General features: G+C 39.8%; 1 protein-coding gene across 1 annotated transcript in view; it reads right to left on the bottom strand.

Moving 5' to 3' along the window:
• ANKRD55 (ankyrin repeat domain 55) overlaps positions 1 to 18479 on the bottom strand; it is a 396197-nt gene that overhangs the window by 155260 nt on the left and 222458 nt on the right. Inside the window, exon 9 of the mRNA XM_081826855.1 lies at positions 4840 to 4995. The gene's annotated coding sequence lies outside the window, so the exon portion shown is untranslated. The remainder of the gene's footprint in view (positions 1 to 4839; positions 4996 to 18479) is intronic.

The raw sequence follows: 18479 nt of genomic DNA, 5'->3' as shown, positions 1-18479 counted from the left end.
GAGGGCTCTGCAGTGAAGGCCCTGCTCTCTCACCTGGCAAGGATCAGCCCTGCTCCCAGGTGTCAGCTCAGCCTAGGTCGAGATCATGTACATAAACACGCATTTTATTTCTGAGGGAGATTTTTCACAGTGGAAGCACTCATTTGGGAGACCCGTATAAGTGGCTTATTCACCTGGAGGAAGGCAGACTTGAGTTTCGAAAGGGTCGATGAGTAATTTCCAGTGGAGACCCGTCACAGAAGAAGACAGGCCCTGACAACCTCTGACTGAAGAAACAAAGCTGCTTCCCACCTCCTCCCGCACCCCCTCCCTCCCCAGCATCCTGTCCTCTTCCTCTGTTTCTCAACTTCTTTTCCCATCGCTGTGACTCACAAGTGTCAGCCACTGGAGCGGCTCCCCATCTCCCAGCCCTCAGAGATCTCATTGTGAGCCGTTTCTTCTCATCCCCATCCACTTAATGTTGGGCACTGATCCAGACATGATCCCCTTTTCCAAAGGCACCCCCTGAGGTGCAGCTTCCTGGCAGGCACCTTCCACAGGCAAAAATGATTTGCCTCTGAGGCCTGATGCGCCAGACGGACAATCTGAGGTTTATGGTTTTCCAGCAAGGGGTTTTGCAAAGCCTTGCCAATTCCCCTTTTGCCATTGGCCAATTCCCTTTCACTGGCTCTCCCTGCCTGTCATCTGCTTTGTCAGCCAAATCCCTTTTCATTTTTCTCAGCTTCATCTTGGACTCAGGCCTAGGAAGCCCTGTCAAGAAGATTCCTGACGTATGAAGCTTTATGACTCTTCCACCACCATCCCGGGAGAGGTACCATTTGTTCTTCACATCCAAAGATTTCAGAGGAGTGCATTCTCATGTCTTACGTAGAACATGTTTGACCAAAACACCAAATGAGTAACAGCACGTGTATTATTTTCAAACGCGAATTGAAATCAAAAGATGTAACAAAACGATGGAAATAGAATCCTCAAGAAAGATTTGGGGGAAGGGAGAAACAAGTGGAGGAAATACTAAAATAGAGAATGTCCTTGTACAAAACTGAAAAGGGAGAATGAATGAAAAATTATACCAGAAAGGGTGCAGTTGTTTTAGACTCGGGATGCCTTGATTCTTGTCTGAATCCACTCGTCATCCAAGCCCTTCTTCTGAATGCTCTGGGCTTGTCCCAAACTCACTTGCCCCTTTCTCACCAAATTGCTCGTTATTTCTCAGCATGATCTCTCCGTGTTAGTGAAGTATCCTGCTCGCTGTTGCTCACACACTACTTGCCATATCCATCTGAGATGCTTGCCAAACGCAGTTCTCTTCCCATGGAATGGGCCTGGCACTGATTTGGTCTTTGTTTGTTTAATTGGACATTTGTTGAGGCTTACTAGGTGCTTTCATAACAACCCTATGAGATAGGCATCGTTACTGTCCCCATTTGAAAATAAGAACACAGGAGGAAACGAGCTGAGGAACTTTAAGCCACTGGCTCAAGGACTGTTACTGAGTGACAGGGGCAGCATTCTAACTCAGGTATGTCTGACCACAGAGCCCAAGCTCTGGGCCACGGCACTCTCAGCATCAATTTGGGGATAGAAATGATGGCCACCCAGCTGGCCTCTGAAAATACAACTCTTAAGCCCACTGCCGTTCAGATCAGCAGGAAAACCAATCTCTTTTCTTTGCTGTGCCCCTCCAGCAGAAACTAATACCTTTGCAGCTGTTTCTATGGAAGCTGGAAGCAGCTGAAGCCAAGGGGGTCTGCAAAGAGTCTCTCCTAGCACAACCAAGAGTGCTTCCTGGTGGTGGCATGGCTGGGCTCTGCTTCCCATCCCCCATGATTCAACGAAGAGCCTTCTTCAGGGATCAGCTGCAACAGTTCTTCAGGAAGAAAAGAGGATAATCCCTCACCCTCCACCCTTTGGCGCTACTCTCAGGCAAGAGGTTTCCACACCAACCCTGGCCTGACTCGCAGTGAAACTGCCTTAGATTGATTCACTGTCACATCCTGAGGCTCCAGTCAGCCCTGTGGAGAACAGGTTCCTGGGCTGTTCTCCTTTCAACCAGCTGGCTCATAGCAGGACCCAGCCCCTCCCTCTTGTCTCATTCTTCCCTCCAAGTAGTTTTGTTTCAGGGACTTCCCTGCCTTTCTTGTTCCTGGGTGGTGACGAGGGTCACCTGCTAAACCTTTGTTCACCTCAAGAGATTTCAGTCACTTTGAATCACAGGGAAGAGGGGCTGGGGCTTTGGTCCTTTCCCTCACAGAAGATCCCTGAAGTTCTCAGGCAAATTTGCTCCCACCACTCTCCGATGAGTTCAAGGACCTTTCAACAATCTTTTTTTTTTTTTTTTTAATCAAGCTTCACCTCACCCTGCTACAGCCAAAACTCAAGTCTCAGGGGAAACTACTTCACTGTTCGTTTGCTTCTGCCACTTAGCTCTTCAATTAATTTGGGCCCTACCAGTAGCTTAAAGATTGTGAGCTCCTCCACGGCTGTTAGTACTCCTCAGAACCCAATAACTGGTGTTTCACTGACTAGGGCCCTGGAACAGTCTCTCTGTTCCTTTTGTCCCTTTTTCTTTTCTTAGCAATGTTGGGAGCAAGGATGAGTCTGTTATTGGCAAGGCTGTTTGGACTCTTCAAAGGAGAGATGTCAAAGGCAAGATCCTGTGGGGGTTGTAATTATTTTATTCTCAACCATCCTGTCCCAGACCTCTCATATGTAATATTATAATGTAGCTGAGTCATATTTCCAACTATTTTATCTTCATCTGCATCCCCAAGGGACATAGGGAGCATAGACTGAAGACTCGGGATGAGCCTGGGAAGATTCAGGGGCTTTAAAAGGAGCTGATTAGCAGAGCATTTGGGAGAGATTCTTTTCCCCTCTCTACTCTTTTTTCAGCTGATCCCAGTTGCCCTCAGAAAGCCAGCCAGCTCCCAGCCTCCTGGCCCAGCTGCTGCCCCTGCCTGGGTAAGTAGGGGCACTGTATCAGGGAGGGGTATATACTATTTCTCTCTAACCTCTGCATTCATCCTGCTTGATTACCATTATCCACCATGGTAGGTATTGCATTGCCAAGGCTAGAATGTATGAAGACATTCTTTCCCTGTTGGGTATACTATATTTTGAAAACAATGAACTGTCAGGAGGAAGCACAGATAATAAAAGTTATTTATTTCTTAACTAACTTCTGTTAGTTAAGCCAGACACTTTACATACAGCGTCTTATTTAATCCTCACAAAAACACTGCAAAGGAGATTTTATTCCATTTCTCTATTTAGGAAATTAAGGATGAGCAAGGATCTTTGACATGGGCGATAGCAAATTTTTCTAGGTATGTATCCTGAGGCAAGGGAAATAAAAGCAAAAACATTGAGACTACATCAAAATGAAAAGTTTCTACACAGCAAAGGAAAAAACGAAACTAAAAGGCAACCTACTGAATGGGAGAAGATACTTGCAAATGGCATAGCCAATAAAGGGTTAGTATCCAAGATATATAAAGAATTGATACAACTCAACACCCAAAAAAACAAATAATCCAATTAAAAAGTGGGCGGAGGACATAAACAGACATTTCTCCAAAGAAGACATACAGATGGCAAACAGACACATGAAAAATGCTCAACATCACTTATCATCAGGGAAATGCAAATCAAAATCCCATTGAGATATCACCTCATACCTGTCAGAATGGCTAAAATAAAAAACACAGAAACAACAAGTGTTGACAAGGATGTGGAGAAAAAGGAACCCTTGTGCACTGTTGGTGGGAATGCATACTGGTGCAGCCACTCTGGAAAATAGTATGGAGATTCCTCAAAAAGTTAAAATAGAACTATCCTATGATCTAGTAACTGCATTAATGGGTATTTACCCAAAGACTATAAAAACACTAATTCAAAGGGATACACACCCCTATGTGTATAGCAGCATTATTTACAATAGCCAAATTATGGAAGCAGCCCTGGTGTCCAAAGATAGATGAATGGATAAAGAAGATGTGAGATATATATATATATATAAAATGGAATCTTATTCAGCCATAAAAAGAATGAAATCTTGCCATTTCCAATGGCATGGATGGAGCTAGAGAGTATAATGCTAAGTGAAATAAGTCAGTCAGAGAAAGACAAATACCATATGATTTCACTCATATGTGGAATTTAAGAAACAAAACAAAGGACCAAAAGAAAATAAAAAGAGAGACAAGCAGACTCTTAGGATTCTTTCTTAAGAAACAGACTCTTAACTATAGGGAACAAAGTGACAGTTACCAGAGGGGAGATGGGTGGGGGGATGGGTGAAACAGGTGATGGGGATTAAGGAGGGCACTTGTCATGATGAGCACTGGGTGATGTACTGAACTGCTGAATCACTATATTGTACATCTGAAACTAATGTAACACTGTTGTGTTACCTATACTGGAATTAAAATTAAAACTGAAAAAAAAATTTAAAAAGAAATTTTGTAAAAAGGGTGAACAAGGAGCACCTAGTAAATACATTAGCTAGCGAACAGTGGAGCAGGAATTTGAATCTGAAGCCCCATGATCTTCCCACTGTTTGACTCTCCCTAGTAGGTGGTGGCCTCTCACCTGAGCTATGGCCTTCCCTTGAGGGAGTTGGCCAAGGCAAAATCAGCAGACTTCTCTATTTGATTATTCTTTTTCGAAAATATAAAAGAAGATAAACCTAAGTATTATATAATATTACAATTATCACTTCAATGGATGACTAATTTTAAAACAAAACAAAATACTTCCCAATATCATTAAATTCACTCAATTTGTCTAAGTATGATAACATCTCACATTTTAATAAATCCTGAATTTCCAACTCACTTTCAGATTTTCAGTTTGGAACCTCCTCCAGTTTCTCCTCATCACTAGAATGTTCTGCAGCTTTGGTATCACCATCACACTGTTCGAATCCCTATAGGAGTTCTTCTAAGGTAGTTAAAGGCAAGACTACTGTGGGCTCAAAGCCTGACTCCTCACCTATTGAAGGTAAATCACCTAATTGGAATATTGTCAGGATTAAATGAGTTATTGAATTCAAAGTATCTAGATAGAAAGATTTCAGTTAATTGTGACTATTATTATTAATGTTTTCAACTGTCCTAGAAAAAGACATGCATCCGTGACTGCCTTCTAGTATTGTTCAGCTGGCAGAAGACAACCCTGCTTCATCCACTTGAGGGGCTATGTGGAACTGGGAGGACAGTTGCACAGTCCTGTTTTTGGGCAGAGGACAAAATAGTGTGGACAACTAGATACTCCTTGGCATTGTAATGAGATAGGACTCAAAGGAGAGGGAGACTCTTTTGATCCATCTCTGTCTTTTATAATAACAGTTATCTTGTTATAATAAAAAAGGATCAAAATACTAGAGAGGAGAAGCATTTCTAATTTCAGCAGCATGGTTCCAATCCTGGAAAGAAAATCGCATCTTGGAAGAAAATAAAAATATTAGTAGTATTTATCTCTGGATAGTAAGACTACTATAAATAGTTTTATTTAGTTTTGGGGGGCACTTCTTCATGATTTCCCAAATTTTTGGGAGTGATTAAGCCACTCATTTTGTGGGAGTTTATTACTTTCACAATGAAAAAGTTTTTAAAAAATGAAGTTACGGGAATTGTATAAATTGATACCCAAGGTTCCTTCCAGCTTGTCTGTTCTCTGTCAACATTTATTTTTATGACAGCCTTTAGGTTCCCCCATCATTTTCTTTTGGATACACTAATGAGATGCCAAACTTAATGCTTGTCCTGGTAAGCCTAATTTCAGGAGCAAAAACTCATTTCTTTACTTCTCTTCTGACATTGTGCCTCTGGCTGAGATTAAAGTGGGAGAAACTGGACAAATTTAGAAAAAAGCAATAGAGTTTATTATAAATAAAACCCAAAAGAAGCACAGTAGTAATCAGCTCTAGTCCAGGAAACCTAACATTACTTGTTTGGGTTGAAGCTACACAAGTGAATCAATCTAATATCATTCCACTTTGTAACATTTTGCTCAAACACTTAATCCTTCCTAGAAACCACTGCATTCTCTTAAATGTCTCTATCTAATATTTTAAGGACTTGTCAGCCTGCAGAACTCTTCTAAATCCTAGTAAGACAAACTGAAGTTTTAGGTTGAATAATGAGCTCAAAAGACATTAGAACCTTCAGGATCAAATGAGAAGCTAATGGAAGACTTTAAAACAATCATCCCTTCTCATTGCATTTAGGTTTTTTTTTCCTACACATAATTTAGAATGTTCCTTTTTAGAAAACATACCCAGAAATGCTTAGAATTAGTGACTGATTAAAAAATACTTCTCCAGAGGAGCAAGTCCATTATTTACCCAAATCATTACTGAATGATAAACAGGTGAGGTGAGAGAACTTACCATGAGTCATAGTGCCACCTAAGGAATAATTACAGTTAATATTTCTGTAGTGTAGACACTGGTCTAAGCACTTTACATGTAATTAAATCATTTGGTCCTTGCAATAACCCTGTGAGAAAAGACTTAGTTACCTTCATGTTACAGGGGAAGAAAAGAAGACCCAGATCAATTAAGGAAGTTGTTCAATGTCACATAATCAAGTGGTAGAACTAGGATTTGAACCTTAGGCAAGTTGGCTCTAGTCTATGTTCTTAACTACTAGGTTATGTTGCCTTGGCTTGACTGTCAGAGATGGAAAAGGGGGGCATCTGGACTACTGGACAGTGCCAGGGCTCTGCCACATGCCCAGCAGCATCACCACCGGCACCATCACCAGTGACAGCCTTAAATACTGTATACACATCCATGTCCCAATCACTGAACTATGAATGGTACCTTGTTTGGAAAAAGCGTCTTTGCAAATGGAATTAAATGAGGGATCTTGAGATGAGGAGATCACCCTGGATTAGAAAGTAGACTCTAAATTCAATAACAAGTATCCTTCTAAGAGAAAGGCAGAGGAAGATTTGAGACAGAAGAGAACACACAGAGAAGCAAAAGAGGGAACGTGACTGCATAGGTAGAGATTGGAGTGAAGTGGCCTCCAGTAAAGAAATGGCGACAATCCACTGGAAGCTAGAAGAAGCAGAGAACAGATTTCACCTAGAGCTCCCCAGGGGAAGAGAGGTCCTGCTGGATTTCAGACTTCCGGCCTCCAGAGCTGGGAGAGAATAAGTTCGTTATTTTAAGCCACTCATTTTGTGGGAGTTTATTACCGCAGCCTCAAGAAATGAATACAAATATATAGTGCTTTCCAGCTTTCAAAGTGCTTTGGTACATGTGATCTCATTTGATCCATATGCCCCTACACCTTAAAACAGTTCAGTCTGGTGAGCGAGCTCCACCATAAAGGACTGTGGGACCTTGGGCAAGTCACCAGCCTCTGTTCTCTACCCCTTTATTTGTAAAATGGGGCTAATAACAATGCCTGCCCTGTGCCCCTCACAAGGTGTCATGAGGATCAAAGGGAAAGAACTCACGTGAATGTACTTTCTGTACTGAAAAGTTGTCTTTGACTAGGAGCTATTTTTACTTACGAAGTCTTTGGGCGATGGCTCAACCACTGTCTGGATAAGGATGTGGGCGCTGTGAATTTACACCTGCTGGGGCACAGGTGTGCTACTGCCACCTCCTTCTCCAGAACCATCTGCAGTCCGAACCCTCTAGAGGCTGGGAGTGGGGAGACTGGGAATCACTGGGGAAGTAGGGCAGGGCCAGAAATTTAATAAGACGGAGCTCTGCTGTGAGTCCAGTCAGTGGGCGAACTGAAGATTAGTGTCATGCGGCTGGCTTCTCAAGAAACATCCGCTGTAAGAACAGAAAGGCGGCGAGCCCTGTTCCCCAAAAGCCCTTGCTCCCTGCATGATCAGAAGCCAGGGGTCACCCCAGAAGTTGTGAGCGGAAGTTCATTTTCCTGCTGACCTTTCATTCCTGAGCCTTTGGGTGATAATGGCTCTGAAAGGTGGTAATGAGTGCCAATCGAGGTGATGTTTTTGTGAAGCTGACACCTCTCCATTAGGAAATGGACTGCAGCCAGTGGACCAGCCACTCAAGCAGGGCACAAAATGCTACATAATCAATGCTTGGCCAAACCCTGCACAATTAGTGTCTTCCTCCAACCATGCTCTAGTGCACAATGAAAACCCTTGCAAGGATGGAAATATGGGAGCTACAGGGTTGAATGGCACCCTAAGCCTTGGAATAGAAATACAAACAATGACAGAAGAAGAAACACAATGGGAAAGAGAATAGGAATGGGGGTAGGGCAACTCGGGGTGCTCGTCTGGGACCAGAGTAAGCCCATGAGAAGAGAAGAGCATGTATTAAGTCAAAGGCACTACTCTAAATTCAGTACAAAGCAATTTCCTGATTTTTAATGAATTACGTCACTTGCATTCTGTCCAACTTCTTGCCTCCTGTTCTTTCACTCTTTATTCAGTCTCCACCGGTACCTAGAATTCTACTAAAACTTGGCATCATTAAGGAACAAAAGGTTCATCAGGTTATGACAGTATCCTCTAACTTTCCCCTCTTTTTTCTTTAGCCCCAACCAAACCTATCTCCGCATTTAATCACAAGAGATCTTTTAAAAGACAAATCTTAATATGTAACTCTCCTGCCTAAAACCATCACTGGCTTGCTATTGCTATTGTATACTTAAGATAAAAACTAAGATCCTCAATACAACCCGTCACATGTTCCAGCTGCTGCTGACCTCCCTAAGGCAGCACTCCCGGTCACTTTGTCCTGTCCTTTGCACCTTCCTTGTCTGGCTCGGAGTCTTCGAACAAGTTATTCTATATGTACACATAGAAATATATGTGTGTGTGTATGTGTATATGTATGCATATGTAATGGAAAGAGACAACCAAGTTTGATATATATCCAACCAAGTAAGAAGCTCTTTCCCCTGCACTGTGCCCAACCAATTCCCATTTCCGGTTCTTCTGACACCCAGTAAGGTCTGCCCAGATGCCTCCACCTCCCTTTTAATCGTGTTTTCTTTATTACTCTCTCTTATATAACACCATTCTTTCTCCTTTTTCTTAATAGCACTTGCCACAAATGTTTTATATATATAATATATATTTGATATATATTAATATATATCAATACAAATATATATGTGTATATTCATATATACTCAGATATATATATGAATATAAGTGTTTTATTACTCTCTCTTGTATAACACCATTCTCTCTCCTTTTTCTTAATAGCACTTGCCACAAATGTTTTATATATATATAATATATATTTGATATATATTAATGTATATCAATACACATATATATGTATATATTCATATATACTCAGATATATATATGAATATAAGTGTTATAAGTAAATATAAGTATATATATACATATATATGTATGTGATCTTTGTTTTCCTTTTTGCTCTCCCACTAAATTGTTAGCTCAAAGAGGTAGGGACGTACATACTTTGTTCCCGACAATAGCCAGATCCTTTACCCCACCTGCAGACATTCTGAGATTCAGTCAGTCAGGAATGAGGGCGGGAGCGGGGTTGGTACTGGCAGTTTTTCAAAGTTCCTCAGGTGATTCTAGTGCGCCGCCAGGGCTGGGACTGTTTATCCACCCTTTTAAGAAGGAAGGAAAGGAAGCCCAGAGAGGTCATGTGACCTGTCCAAGGTCTAGCTGCTCTTAGCAGTGGCGATGAAGACTCAGTGGCGCCCTCTCTCTTTACACCCTATAATGTCCCTTCATTTAACTTGGAGAAGCTTTGTTAAAGAGAAAGATTCATTTTTTTGCAGTCTCGTAAAATAACTAACTTGTACCCGTTTGCCTAGGATTTCTCTGGTTTTAGCACTTAAAGAAAGGGGAAATAATGCTTCACACACAGTTGTGAAGGTTAAATAAGCTAATGCTTGTAAAGCACTGAGCACAAAGCCTGGCGAGTTGTTAAGAGATCAATTGCTGTTAGCTTTTATTTATTTATTTATTTTTTTGAATTTAAGACTTTACTTTATTCAGCAAAATCATTTATTTACACAATGGGGAATGCTGGTTTGATTTTGTCAATGAAATAAAAACAGACTGAACAGACACAATACTGAACTGTATATATATTTTGTACCAGAGCTGACCGACTGTTTCCTTACCTGTATCAGGAACATCAAGAGCAACAGTATCACAAGGACACTGGTTTAACAATACACCACACAGGTCCAATAACACCCTGGGAGCTTCCAATGCAATTTCCAACTTTTTCTTTTTTTATAATTGCTGTTAGCTTTTAAACTGTTACAGGAGTCTTTGGAAACAAAGCAACCAAGGTAGAAACACCCTTCCTTCCTTCCTTCCTCCCTCCCTCCCTCCCTTCCTTGCTTCCTTCCTCCTTTCCCTTCCCTTCCCTTCCTTCCTTCCTTCCTTCCTTCCTTCCTTCTTCTTTGTTCTTTTTTCTTAGCACAGGTGTAAAGAATGGAGATGTTTCAGGAGGTCTAGCAATTGCTAGAGCAATAAAATACTTTTTCTTTTTTTTTTTTTAACCAACACTCATTATTGTCAACTTTAAATGCCACCCAGACATCCCTAGGTAGTATAATTTCGCCCTGCCAAGTGAAAGCATTTCAAGGTGCTCAATCATTAAGCAGCTACTTAAAACAACTCTTTCAGGGCTTCTCCTTCCCTTGGGCATCCATGCTTGTCACTCTGTCAAAGTGCTTATTTCCTGGAATCAGCCTTCAGCCAACTGCCTAGATGTTGGTATGCCAGACTAATTATTTTTCTAAGGCAGCACTGGAATCCTCGGGATACCAGTTGAATTTGATCCGTATGGTAGCCCTGAGAATCACAAAATGATAATGATGTGGAACTTAGTCCTCTGGTATTTACTTATTAATTTGCTTGTTGTTTATTTTCTGCATAGGCCAACCAAAAGATGAATGTGAGGGCAACTCCAAACATGGTAACTGGAGTGTTCATTTAGCCTTATCTCACTAGCACTGGCTATCTTTGCGTCTTTAGCAAATCCATATTAGAAATGATGGTTCATTTGTAGGACCATGAACTAAGCAGAAATGCAGCAAATCAGAGAATTTTTGAGAATGGGACTTTGAGGATTACCTTATCTGACCCCCTTGAGAATACTGTTCACTTAATATTTTGTTAATGCAACATTTTGCAATCTATCAAGAAATCCCTCTGGTATTATCATTGCCCATCCAATGGTGACAAGAAGATTTCAGGAAGCTTCGGATTTTGATATGGTAGGGCAGGGGGTAGGTGAGGGAAGGGAGAATGAATCTCATGTGGTGACAAGCCAGGGAGCAAATCAGCAAGGAAGGGACAGTCTACGTTGATTGGCAATCAATAAAACTACATCTACAAAGCCATAAAAAAGAACTATTTTTATACATAACCGGGATGAATATCAAAACAATTATGTTGAGACAAAGAAGTCAGGCAAAAAGGGTACACTGCATTCCATTTACGTACAGCTCTAGAAAGTAAGAACTATTATTTTGTGATATTAAGCAGATCAGTAGTTGCCTGTGACTGTAGGACCACCATTCATCTGGTTCCTCAGGTTAGTGACTTGGCATCACCCTTGAACCCTGACCAATCAACTCAGTCACAGGTCCTACAGATTCTACCCCTTAGATGTTGTTTATAATCACCCTTTTCTCGCTATTTTCATGGTCACCCTCTTAGGTCAAATCTTCAAACATCTTATCTCTTTTTCGTAGTCTCCAGCTGATCTCCTTTCTTCTGTTTCCTGCCTTTTCTAATCTATCCTCGATACTCTTATCGTAGTAACTATTAAACATTTTCTATTTTTTTAATATTAAAAAATAAAATAGAAAACATTTAAAAAGGAATTTTTTTAAAGATTTTATTTATTTATTTGAGAGAGAGAGAGAGCACATGAGAGGGGGGAGGGTCAGAGGGAGAAGCAGACTCCCTGCTGAGCAGGGAGCCCGATGCGGGACTCGATCCTGGGACTCCAGGATCATGACCTGAGCCGAAGGCAGTCGCTTAACCAACTGAGCCACCCAGGCACCCTAAAAAATAATTTTAACATGTGGAATTATAAACACCTACGTGTCTATCACTGAGAATTAGGAACTGTTCACATTTTGGAATTTCTACTTGGTATATTTTTTTAAAAGAAAAGTTACAATGAAATCATCTTTGTTCTTCCCCTATCTTCTACCCTGCTGATGCTTTCCCGTTTCTAACACTGTCATATATCTGCATGTATCTATTCAGCTCATGCTTTTATACTTTTACTAAATATCTGTATTTCTGTGTTAAAAATTAAATGGTTCCTGCAACTGGCTTTATTACAAGTCTATGAGATCTATGTGTTTTGATATAAAGACAAAATGGGCTCTATATTGCTATATAATATTCTATCATATGAACAAATCACACTTTATCCATTATCTAATGGGTGGGGCATTTATGTTGCTTCCCATTTTGGGGTATTAACAGCAATTCTTAATAAACATCATTGTATATGTCCCTGTAGTGGGATGAGTGATATCCCCAAGTATTTGTTCATGTCCTAATCCCTTCAATCTGTGAACATTAACTTATATGGCAAAAGATGTGATTAAGTTAAAGATTTGAGAGGAAGTTCTTAACCTGGATTATGCAGGTGGGCTCTAAATTCAATTACATGGATCCTTGTAACAGAGAGGCAGAAAGAAATTCAACAGCACACATAGAGAGGTGAGGGCGATGTGGAGACAGAGCAGACACACACACACACACACACACACACACACACAGCCACAAGCCAAGGAATGGCAACAGCCACCAGAATGTGGAAAAGGCAAGGAAGGAACTCTCCCTGGGCCTCTGAAGGGAGCAAAATGCTGCCTCCACCTTGATTTCCAACTTCTGGCCCCCAGAACCGTGAATGAATAAATTTCTGTTGTTTTAAGCCATCAGGTTTGTGGTAATTTGTTATGGCAGCCACAGGGAACTAATACATTGTATAATGTACTAAGTATAATCGTTTTCTAGGATTTACACTTAGGAATCACAGGGTATGTTACATATACTTTATTTAGAAATTTAGAGAGCATTCTAATTTATACTCTCCACAGCAGTATATGATGTTTTCCATTTCTCATATCCTTGCCAGTTGCTGATATTATTGGAGTTTAAAATCTTTGTCAATCCAAAAGGTATGAAAGAGTATTTCATTATTATTTTATTTGCACCTCCCTGATTACTTGCGAGGTTGAGAAAAATGTCTGTATGATTCTTGGATTTCCACCTCACTGAGTTTCCTGTTCATAATCTCCATACATGTTCATTGGGTTGTTTATATTTTTCTTACTATTTCAGTAGTTCTTTACATTTCTGAATACTAATCCTCAGTCTGTTACCTATGGTTCAAATATTTTCCACAAGTCTTTGGATTTCTTAACCATTATATTCTGAAGGAGAGGAGCTTTAAATTTAAAGATTTTAAAGATTTTTAAATTTTAAAGATTTATCAGATTTGTTCTTTATGAGCCATACTTTCTGTATCTTGCCTAGGAAATCTTTCTCTACTTCCATGTCAAAGACTCTCCTATACATTTTTTTTACTATTATCTTAAAGTTTGGTTTTTCACATTTGATTTTTAATCTAATGGGAATCCATTTTTGAGAACATTTTAAGTTGGAATATAACTTCATTTTTTCCTTTATGAAAGTCACTTGTACCATTTTCCCACTGGTTTGTAATACCATCTCACTCACATACAAATCACATAACCTGTCATTTCTGGGTCTCTAGTTTCCCAATCTACAGACCTGTATGCCCACGTTAGTGCCAGTGTCACTGCTGGATTCCTAAGGGCTCAGGAAAGAACTACAAATGACCACCAGAATAGAGATGCATCTGCCTGAATCAAGAGACCACAGGGGGGAATGTAAGATCACAAGGAACCATGGAAAAGTCCCATGGAGGAAGTTAGTTTTAACCATCTGCTGATCCCAAATTGCAATGTATCTGGTAAACTAAGAATTGCCTTTTTCTTTTACTTCTCTCTTCACACCCTTTTCAGTCCTGGCTGGGCCAGAAAGAACAGCTAGTAAATGGGGGGAGGGGGGAAGTGGGGAGGCAGAGAGAACTGGAGTCAATCATACCCATATTTCCAGAAGCAGGCAACTACTAACCAGGTCTTAACATCATGAGTGGGGAGAAGTCCCACCTCTCAATGAATATTAAAACCCTTGTACTGGACTAGACAGTCTAGAAATATGCAGGCAATGAAATCATGATTTCAGACCTTATGTCCTTTGTAAGCAGGTGAAAATTATCCCACTAAATAAATTTGGAAGGGTCATTGGCAGGGCAAAATAAAGTTACATCTGATCACCTCCCCTAAGTCATGCGGTCAGCACCTTAGCACCTTATGTGTTATCCCCATTTCCATTTACTCCTTAAACCTCTCTTCATTCACTTTTAGAGTCACTTACAGTTCTTCAAACCAACCCACTGGTTGATGCCTCCAGAATTTTGCACATGCTGATCTCCCAGCCTGTAATGTCCTCCTTCTTTCCTTCCTCTTCTCTACCTGGCTAATTCCTAATTATCTTTCAGAGCATTGTCTCTCAAACATCACCTTCTCTGAGACACATTCCTCTAACTTCCTCCTTCCATATTTAGATGCATACTCCTATTTAATAAACCTCTTCACATTATTATAATTGTTGATACTATGGTATATTGTTATTATGATATATTGTTGATTACATGTGTGCCTCCCCCACCTCCGAATATGTCTTATTGTATCCTTGGTGCTTAGCATAATGCCACCAACATAGTAGGCATTCAGTAAATAACTGCCAATGGTAGGGGTAAAGAACAGATTAACAGCCAACACCCAGGATTCTTTTGGGAAATCCCCAAGTTTCTGGAGGAGAGTAAAAGACCTCTGGAAGGTGTATACAGCAGCCAGGAATCAAGAGAAACGATACTGGTAGCAGAAAACAGCAGAAGGTAGAGCTATGCATAGACATCGTGGGCACGGCATGCTCAGAAGGATCATCTTTCAAACCTGAAGGATTTTTCCTGCCATGAACAGGAAGCAAACAAACAGTTTGCAGAAAATTACCTTTCCTAGAGAGATGCTCAAGTGAACATAATTAAGTGAAAGGAAATTTAAATAAATGTGTAGATGTGTCAGGCACTGTGGTTGGCATACTACTTCATTCAGGAAAGAATACTGAGAGTTCCGAAGAAAGCAATAAGCATTTCTGATAGAAATTCTACATGAGGAAATCCCTTAGCCTAGAACATGCAAAGGCAGACAAAAAGAAAAGATGTGAAAATCTGCACACACACACACACACACACACACACAAAAGTTTGTATCAGCATTTCATCACTGCCTCTCATGAGTAAGTGCTACTTTCTTGACTCTTTTCCCTATAAATGATCCTGCTCATAATGTTTATAATAAAATGCAGCAGTAATAAAATATGATGAAAGATAAATGGATGTATTTAAAAAGCAGTTGTACAAAAAACTGTTTATGTTGCATGGCAGACCATTTTTCATACTAAAAGTGGCTAAATTTATCTACATAAATCATGATCATGTTCACTGCTTTTTGCATTGACTTCTCTAAACTCTTCCAGATTTAACCTCTACTCTTTGTATGTTAAGCACTAGGCATCAACAATTGGCTTATTGTTGGTCTTATCTGAAGGTGAAACCACTTCTCTCCGGGGGAATACTAATTCCTAAGAAGCCCACTGAGCTGCATTTTTTTTTTAACTCTTAGTATTCATTTTTGGTTTTGCCATAAAACAGAGAATAGTGGATTTAGGGTCCAAAAAACCAGAAGTGAAGACCCTTAAGAGAGATTCTGTTTCTTTCTATTGTTATGGAATAAAAGGAGTGTCAGGAATGGATTTCATTGCTCTTTTCTAGGCCTTCCTTTCTCAGGTTGAAGTCCAGTGAGAAAGTATTACTGTTTGTTTGCTTCTATAACATCTATCTCTCCCATCTCTCTGCAACCCCACCCCTCTCCAGATGACTACCAAAATCTAAAAACATTTATCAGATATTTTTCTTGCTTGTATTAAGGTTTTTGGTGGGGGAAGTCAGAACAAATTTGTCATATACATAAGTTTTATAACAGTCATCATCATCATCACCAATTTCAACATCTTCATAAATAAGAACATTATAATAGTCTCTATCTTTTATTGATCATTTACTATGTTCCTGGACCTAAGAATTTTTCACACATTATCTCATTCACTATTCACCACAACTTCATGGAGTAGGTAATAACACTGTTTTTATCTTATATATGAGGAAGCTGGAACTTAGAAGTCTTAAATGACTTGCCCAAAATATCAGAGAGAGTAGCAGAGTCAGGACTGAAACCAGGGCTCTCTGAGTCCAAACCCACTGTACCATACATATGCATACAGCATAAAGTACTCTTCATTATTTATGGCTTTTTACTTTGGAAATTTTTTGTGGCAACATCTTAATCCCAGACCTAATTTCATGGCCACCCAGAAGCACATACGTACAAACTCATCTTGAGGTTGTTCCAAGCAAAATATAACTACAATGGTAAATCTTTTTTTTTTTTTAAGACCATTCAAAATAAAATATGTAGCAGTTCTTACACTCCCTAAGTGTTTACTTGTGGAGAACAGATTTATTGCAATTTTAACTCTATATTTTCTGTTCCTCAGTTGCTTTTCTAAAGTCTTTATTTAGAAGCACTAAATCAAAGAGGGAAAAACTAATGTGATCTTTAAGGACAGATTGGTTTATAATGATTTTTAATTTTATTCCAGTTCCATATTTGAACATCGCTTACTAAACAAAATAGTAATAATATTCTTCTTGACAATAGGCATAAATTATAAATTCCCATATTCCCTAAAATAGACTTTACAGAAAGAAATTTCATTGATATGAAGTTAATTTGAATCCATTTACAAAAAAATTCATGAAGTGTGCATATATTTGACAAAAATGTGCAATATTTGTACACTGAAAACAACAAAACATTGCTGAATTGAAATACGGAAGACCTAATTCAGTAAGATATACTATGTTTATGGATTAGAAAACTTAACATTGTTCAATGTCAGTTGATCTATAACAGAGAAAAAAGAGGTTTAGAGTATGCCACTCCAAAATATGCTTCTTGGCATAACGATTATTTTGAGCTAAAGGCAATTAAGAAAAAGCACATAGGATGAGCTCTCTGTCCTTCCCCTAAAGCAAAACATAAATTCCCATTGTGAAGGTATCCTCCTCCCCCTTCCTTACCAGGAAGGAGAACAACCTCATCCTTGGAGAGAGATGGCACGGACAGTCTAAAACAAACAAAACTTACTAACTAGCCCTTATCATCCATTAGCTTCTCTGTATATTTACCTTAGCACAGCTTGTCACCCCTAAATGCCTAAACCCCTTTTCCTGTCTTGTCACTTCTCTAAAAATTTATTTTCTTTTGTTAAAATTCTACCTAAACCCCACGTTCTAACCACCCCTTCCATTTTTTCATCACTGAGTTCCTCCCACATGTATATGCACCACACATGTTAATAAATTTGTTTATTTTTCTGTTGTTAATCTATCTTATATCAGTTTACCTTTCAGGGCCACAGGTGTAGAATCCAGGAAAGTAGAAGGAAAATTTTTTCCTCTGCTACTGGGTCAAAAAACTATGGTCCATGGGCCAAAGCTGCCTGGTTTTGTAAGTAAAGTTTTATTGGAACATCGCCATGCCTATTCTTTATCTATTGTATGGCTTTTTTGCCCTCCCCCCCCCACCCCACCAAATCTAAAATATTTACTATCTAACCCTTTAGAGAAAAAGTTTGCCAACTCCTGAGCTATAGATTTAGCATAATCTCAACTAAAATCCATCAGACATTTTTGGTATATAAAAACTGACAACCTGATTCTAAAATTTGTATGGAAATACAAAAGACCTAAGTTGACAATCTTGAAAAATGACAATGTTAGTGGACTGATAGCACCTGATTCTAAAGCTAATTTGGACTGCTTAGGGCCCTGCCACCTGATTGGCATTTTTCTTAAACTTTGAGCTTCCTCCTTCTTGATCCTGACTTTTAAGGAAGTCTCTTCTTTTTTTTTTTTTTTAAAGATTTTATTTGACAGAGAGAGAGAGACAGCAAGAGAGGGAACACAAGCAGGGGTAGCGGGAGAGGGAGAAGCAGGCTTCCCGCAGAGCAGGGAGCCCGACGCGGGGCTCGATCCCAGGACCCTGGGATCATGACCTGAGCCGAAGGCAGACACTTAACGACTGAGCCACCCAGGCGCCCCAGGAAGTCTCTTCTTGAGAGGATCTATTTCCTTGATGGGTTTGTACAGGGAAAGGAGATGATCTTCATTCCACAGCTTTTGTGACATATTCAGTTCTGATGAAAAGTTGAGTATGTGTGAAGGTAAAAGGGAACAACTTCCTCTATGAAACTCAATGCCCTCCAAGGTTGGTACACATGAGTGCCACTCC

This window comes from Leptonychotes weddellii, chromosome 7 (genome assembly GCF_054177405.1).
Source record: "Leptonychotes weddellii isolate Sample4059 chromosome 7, ASM5417740v2, whole genome shotgun sequence".
NCBI classification, from domain to species: domain Eukaryota; kingdom Metazoa; phylum Chordata; class Mammalia; order Carnivora; family Phocidae; genus Leptonychotes; species Leptonychotes weddellii.
The sequence above is the reverse complement of the archived record's forward strand: the minus strand, read 5'-3'. Positions and strand labels throughout refer to the sequence as shown.